The sequence below is a fragment of the Atta cephalotes genome, assembly GCF_000143395.1.
Source record: "Atta cephalotes unplaced genomic scaffold scaffold00039, whole genome shotgun sequence".
NCBI lineage: Eukaryota > Metazoa > Arthropoda > Insecta > Hymenoptera > Formicidae > Atta > Atta cephalotes.
Genome location: NW_012130103.1, coordinates 689,112 through 695,926, shown reverse-complemented (window position 1 = coordinate 695,926; position 6,815 = coordinate 689,112).

Sequence of the window (6,815 nt, the reverse complement as noted above, 5' to 3'; positions counted from 1 at the left end):
TAAATATATATATATATATATATATATATATATATATATGAATATGTTATTAAGCATCAAAATCCACTTTGATTGAAAATAGGATTTATTTGATTTATTCTTATTAATCTAATTTTCACTTATAAATTAAATACTGGAACTTTACGCTGTATGTCCTTAAAATTTATTTTATCTTTTCAGATAATATACTATTTATATAAATATGATTATGTGCATAAAGACTAGTAATTCTATTGTAAAAGATTTACTCAGATGAAACAGATATATCGCTTTATATGATGGGCGAACATACGACTTGCATAATATTCAAATCCACCAGTCGTGTTCGCATTACGTGATAGTCAAGGCACGAATTATTTCCGACGTTTATCGCGGTGCATTGATGTAAAGCACATCAGATAAAATGTCCTATGGTGCACGAGAGTGAAAATCCCGATGTATCGCGAGCAATACAATTTGACAGACAGCATGCTTAGCTTTGTATATTGAAGTACCATTAAATCTTCCAATTAATGTCTCGTGCATTTCGCAATAATCGCAAGCTGAAGTACCGTATTTCCTAGCTTTTAGAAACTCTTCCTGATCTATTTATTTCTGTCCCTTTTAAAAACAAAATAATTATAAACAGTATTAAACAAATAGTGTAACATATAATCTTTTTATCTTTATGATGATTTTTCAGTCCTTTATTACCCACGATGAGTCACAATGTGTCCCGGATTTTCACTTTAACAAATATATAAAAATTATTAAGTGAGCTTTATATATACTTCAACATCTTTAGAAATGATTTATAAGACTGTGTATTTTAAAAAAAATGTATATAATAATTATTATAATTACTTGAAATATAATAATTATTGAAAAAAATTTCTAGTTAAAAATGGACGAATTAGAATTTTCTGGTTAAATTTATTAGAATTCTAATTATCTCTACTAGAATTCTAATCTCAACTAGATAATAAAACTAGTTAACTAGAAACTAGTTGAGATAACCGGAATTCTGATTAAATATTACAATATTTCTGGTCTACTAGATCTATTAGAATTCTTATTTTTACCGGAATAATTATATTAATCAGAATTTTAGTTCTCAACTAGAATTCCAGCAGATTTAACCAGAAAATTCTGATTCGTCCATTTTCCACCAGAATTATTATTATTAATCTAATCAGACCATTTTTCTCAGTGAGCTTGATTACTAGTTGTCTAGCTTTTCGAAAAAAAAATCATTCATGGCAACGACTCAATCGTGTGTATTAAAGATTAAGAAATATATTTATACAACCGAGAGCACTTATTTGTTCTTGATTAATAGAAACTCGACTTAATAGAAAGTCTGGAATGGCACTCGCGTTTATCATTCGATCGCTTTGGAGAAAGAGATAGAATTCACGCACTACCAAGTAACTGAAACTCTCGCGATCGTATCGATCTTGACAACATGAGCTTGATCACTCGATATCATAGAAGGCGATCAACATTAAGAGAACCAGCGATCGCGGCGCAATCGGCCTTGGGGCGGACGCGCGTGTAATCGGAAATCCCACCGGCACGGAATCCACGGGATAACGAGTTCATTGTCGTCGACGGCGTAAATCTCGCGTGAAAAGAACACACGATAAAGCACCGCCCACGTGGTCGTATGTATGGCTCTAGCGATGGAACTGATACGCTCGCGCGTAACATTAGCAAGCTTGTATGATATCGTGCGTTAAATGCAGTAAACGCTGGAGTATTCTGTTCAATGCAAAGCAGGATGTCTCGTGACAATTTTCATATTAATCTGATCTTATCGTTTTATTACAAAATTACAATTAGAATAAATAATTCTTCGCGCACTTCTTTCGATTGAATTGTATATAGAAAATTATTAGGTAGGGTAAAATAAAAGGTACAAACTGTGTTGGACTATCAAATTTTATTATTAATTAACAAATAAATAAGAATGTTAATACATAAGCAACATTAACGGTAAGATAGAGTCATTTGAGTCTGATTTACTCGAACTTTGTAAGTGCAGATTCGAGAGCCATTACTATCTACGGGCACCTACGTGATTCCGTTAGCTAGTATTTCAGAAAGAGACCAGAGAGGCGGGAAGGGCGGATCTGGATACGGGCGTGTAGGGTTCATCGAAGCAGGGAACGTACGAGCGGAGAAGGGCTCGGAAATGTGTTTCCCTCCCTATGTGTGGAAGTTATTCCCTGTATAGAGGAGAAGATTTCTATAGAGAGGCGAGAATTGGAGGTAGTTGGGATGTAATTGGGATCCAACCGTCAGAAAGACTGATTAACGAAGCCATTTTCAAGCTTGGTTATTAATAATAATGACGCCTTTGAGTAACTTCGACAATTTTGTAGTAGAAACGCAAAATCCGAAGACTCGATTCGATTTATGATGAAAACACAGTCTCGAAAGTTTAGAAATGGGCAATGATTAAGGTGGAAAACTAAGAGAAATAACTTTTACAATTAAGAACATATAATATGCCAATTACAAGGAAGTTTTAATAATAATAATAATAATAATAATAATACTGTAAATTATATAATGTAAAGATTTAAATTAACAAAGAAGAATGACAGAATAACACACGTAAAGGCTGCACTAGAAAATTGCTACTATATAAAGCCGGTAATTGAACTAAAGGCGAAGTGAAGCTCACAATTTAAGTTTAAAATCCATCATATTATTATTACAACATGCTCACACACAATACTCATGCACGCTCAAATTCATATACACTAAAAAAAAAGGATTAGCTGGTGCAGCAAATTAGATGATAAAATATGACATAGCAGTTTTAATTGGCTGCAGCAGCTAATTTTTCATTGCGTTAGTCTACAGTCCGCAATGTCAATATAGGATTTCAATAGGCTAACGCAACCAAAAATTGATTGCTGCAACCAATTAAAAATGCTGTGCCATATTCAACTAATCTTTTCTTTTAGTGTAAATACATAGAAAAGAAAACGTCATTAATACGTTATAATTTTAGATTTAGCGGAATCTAGAATCTTGTCTAAGTTTAAAATCTAGACTCTCGTCATAATTCTATTTCGATCCTTTAAAATTCTATATATAATAAAAATTGTTAACAATATTAGATAACGCTCCATCATCATTTATAATGCGCTTCTCGAAATCTCATCTTATTAAGCTCGCAGAGTTTAAAATAGATTGCACATGAAGAAATCTAAACCGCGATTCGCCACATATATCTAGTTTCGTGTCACGATATCTCTTCTTGTCTGGACAGTTATAAGTTCGAGCGAATTATATCGTTGTGATAGCATACTTCTCCGAAGAGAATTGCAACGAGCGGAATCGCTGGCATGGATTCAGCCGAGAAGAAGGGATAAAGAAAGGGAGAGAAGAGTCTCGGATTTCGGAGTGAGATGGTCCATCGAGAATGAAAGCGAAGCGTAGCGAAACAATTCAAAGAAGATAGACGGATAATAAGACACGGGGTGGACGACTCTTCATTGTGTAGCTCACCGCGTGCGGTCCTCTCGCGCTCCGACGGGACCCCCTGTTGTGCACCGCGCTGGATTCCGCTTAGGAGCCAAGCAGAAGGCCCGAAATTCGTGTCCTGGATTGTAAGTTACGGTTTACGAGCCACGGAGATGCTGGATCCGGGTCCCGTGCGATTATTGCGCTTCCGCACGCGCTTTTATCACTCTTTCTCTATGATTTTCAAGCTTTTCAAAACTCGACAATCTTGTAACGAGCATCGCCGCAAATATACATCGTTAGGACGATATCAGACAGAAATAGCAAAAAAGGCATTTCGCGATTATATTTAATTGTACTCGTCAATTTTATTGCTCGAACATGATCTGCAAAAAACCTTCTTAAAGAAACGACCTTACGTGTTTAATGACTATAAATGACACGATCTCTTTTTTTTTTCTTTCAATGAGAATAATTATCTTTGTTCATCGTAATTATTCACATTTTTATCTGGCTTTTGAATAATGGTCCAGCCAGAATGGACCGTGTAAATATATTGTTGTATCGCCCCGCAGCGCTAAACAGTTATTGATTATACCTTTTCGCGTTCCCGTCGCGCGTAATGCTTTACGTCGAATAATATGTCAGCAATTTTACGGCGCTATGCAAAAACAGGTCTGCGAATGAGCGTCGGTTTATGGACCGATATGTGTCCGCGCGTTTCGGCTTTATATCTCATTTTAAGATCATATATCTCGACACGACGCTATTATGGACCGATCGATACCAATGCGCCCGTAATTGCAGGTCCATCATCCCGTCTATTCGAATATCTATGCATCGCTATATTTTGCTTATTTTTAGTTAACTCTTTAGCTAATTACTGAATTTCAATTAAAAAATATATGTATATCTGTTATAGCATCGAAAATAAAACACAGTACTGCAGTTTAATTAAATAAAATCTCATTAGTTTAACATTAGAAGTACTGATTATTTTTTAGATTATTGTATTTTTTGTGTAAAAAGGATTTCGAAACTTTTTATTTTTCCATAATCAAAATAACTTTTATATTTATGAAATATTTTTGGTTTTGTATCACTTTATTTTTAAAAGTAATTTATTTGCTTGGTCCTTTTGGTGAGTAAGAAACTGATAATTTAGTGTTAATCTAATGAAATTTGATAACTTCTACCATAATCATAATTTCTAATTCTTTATTATATAAAATTCTATACTATTTTAATGAATAATATTCTCGTATCAATCATAAATCAAATATCTATAGAAAATACACATCTATTTGCAATAGAATAAAGCAACAAATGCATCATCAATTAGCTGATTTGTAGCATGATCACGTTTCTATACAAAAGGATAACAACTCGCTTGATATAGCTTTTTAACAATCGTCTCACGAATATTTTGCACACAATACTGTCATTAAGCTTCTAAATCGAGCAGCAGAGGTACGTATTTTATTTCCTACATTATATTTTCGTCACGTGTCGACCATATCTATTGGCAATTTTACAAATGTTGCATCGTTAATGTCAAATTTATTTGATTAGAATTCAATTAGAATACAAACGCAGAATTTCGTTCAGTATCTCGTAACAAAATCTAAAGTTTAATGCTGGATTTAAAGATGTTGTCATCCTTGAATTCCGTTCTCGTTGAAGATCCTGTTGATTCATCTTTACAGGCTTAAGCGAAACCAGTCTGGTACAACTAGGCAAGCAAAAGCGGCCGTAGGCATTCGGATTTTATCACGGCAGGTTTTCTTGAAATTCTATTTCGTGTCGTGGTACTATTATCTAGCGATTACGACGAGAAAGCTTTCGGCTATTTATGTCGCAAATATCACTGCCGTGATACGCCCATTAAGCGTTTTATCGTAGTCGAGATACACTGAATGGCGATTTCTTCTTTACTCTATTACTGGCGGCTACGGAATTCAGTTTTTAACTTCGAAAACTCCGCCCCGAATATAAATCCTAATTTAGAAAGTCTCCATGAGAGATCCGCTTTATTACTATTAATTCTTTATGGATATAAAGATGTATTATACAGTTTTTGCGTAGTCGTGTTTAATTCCGGTAGGATCACAGTCCGAAGTATAGATTTATGTACTGGATTAAAGATGGATGTCAGGTATTAACCACACGTTACAACTACAAGAATTAAATGAAAAAAACAGAGGATACAGATTTTCTATTTTTCCTGCAGCAAAATACATCAGATATAGGTACTAATAATAATAAGCTTTATTGACTGTGCAAGATTGTACAAATTTATGAACATGCAAATTTATGAATGCAATGTAGTTTAAAGTAGCACTTTAAAAGATGAGACGATAATAATGCTGTTTGTAAGTTTAAACCTTAATTTAATTTATAATACAGATAAAATAATAGAAAATAGAGAAAAATATATCTCATAGATATATAAGAAAAAGAACTATAAAATTCTATCCCTAAAAATATTTTAAAATATGTATTTTTTGTATTTTGAAGAATGGCCATCTTAAGCGGCGTCTACAATGAGATTTTAAGATGTAAAATTTAAGCTTTGAGTCTTAAGTTGTGAGAAATTATCAATCACAGTCGAATGTGAGGAGATCAGTCTATTTTTTATGGCTTAAAGCTTAAAGCTTAAGTTTTACGCCTTAAAATCTCATGGTAGACACCGCTTTACGCAAGTTTATCTTACAAAAGACTTTTATTTTCTTCATATTTTTCGATTACCAAAAATTTAAATTTGTATGTTAAATATACCGGATTTGGATTTAGCCATTTGTTGCAAATTGTTGCAAACTTGGATGCTCTCATCTTTAATCGAACTTTTGGCAAAGTTGGTTAAAGTCTATCCTCAAACACGATAGATAAACCAAGAGTTTGCAGCGTTCAGTAGCGGAATTGCCGACACGATCGCAACAAGCCCTGCGGAACCTCTGGTTCTCTCGCGCCCGGGGGTCTCTGCCATGGCATGGAGGTATTCATCGTCAGCAGACAACTCGTATGATTTAGAGGGAAGGCCGCGGGACTACCGCTGCGTCTACAGGGCAGAACGTTTCTCAGGATTTCACGGTGAAATCTTGTCCTACTAGCCAGCGGAAGAATACCCCGCATTGATTGGAACGCAGTTATCACTAAAGTACGATGTTTGCTGAGAAAGAAACAATTGCTTGATTACTATATTTTTTGCGGTATCCGAGCTTGACTCTAAACAGATTGCAATGTTATTTTTAATTCGCCAAAAAAAAAGACGACTCTTAAAAATTATTGTCAAGCTAAACAGTAGTGTATCACTAAATACAATATATATATATATATATATATATATATATATATATATA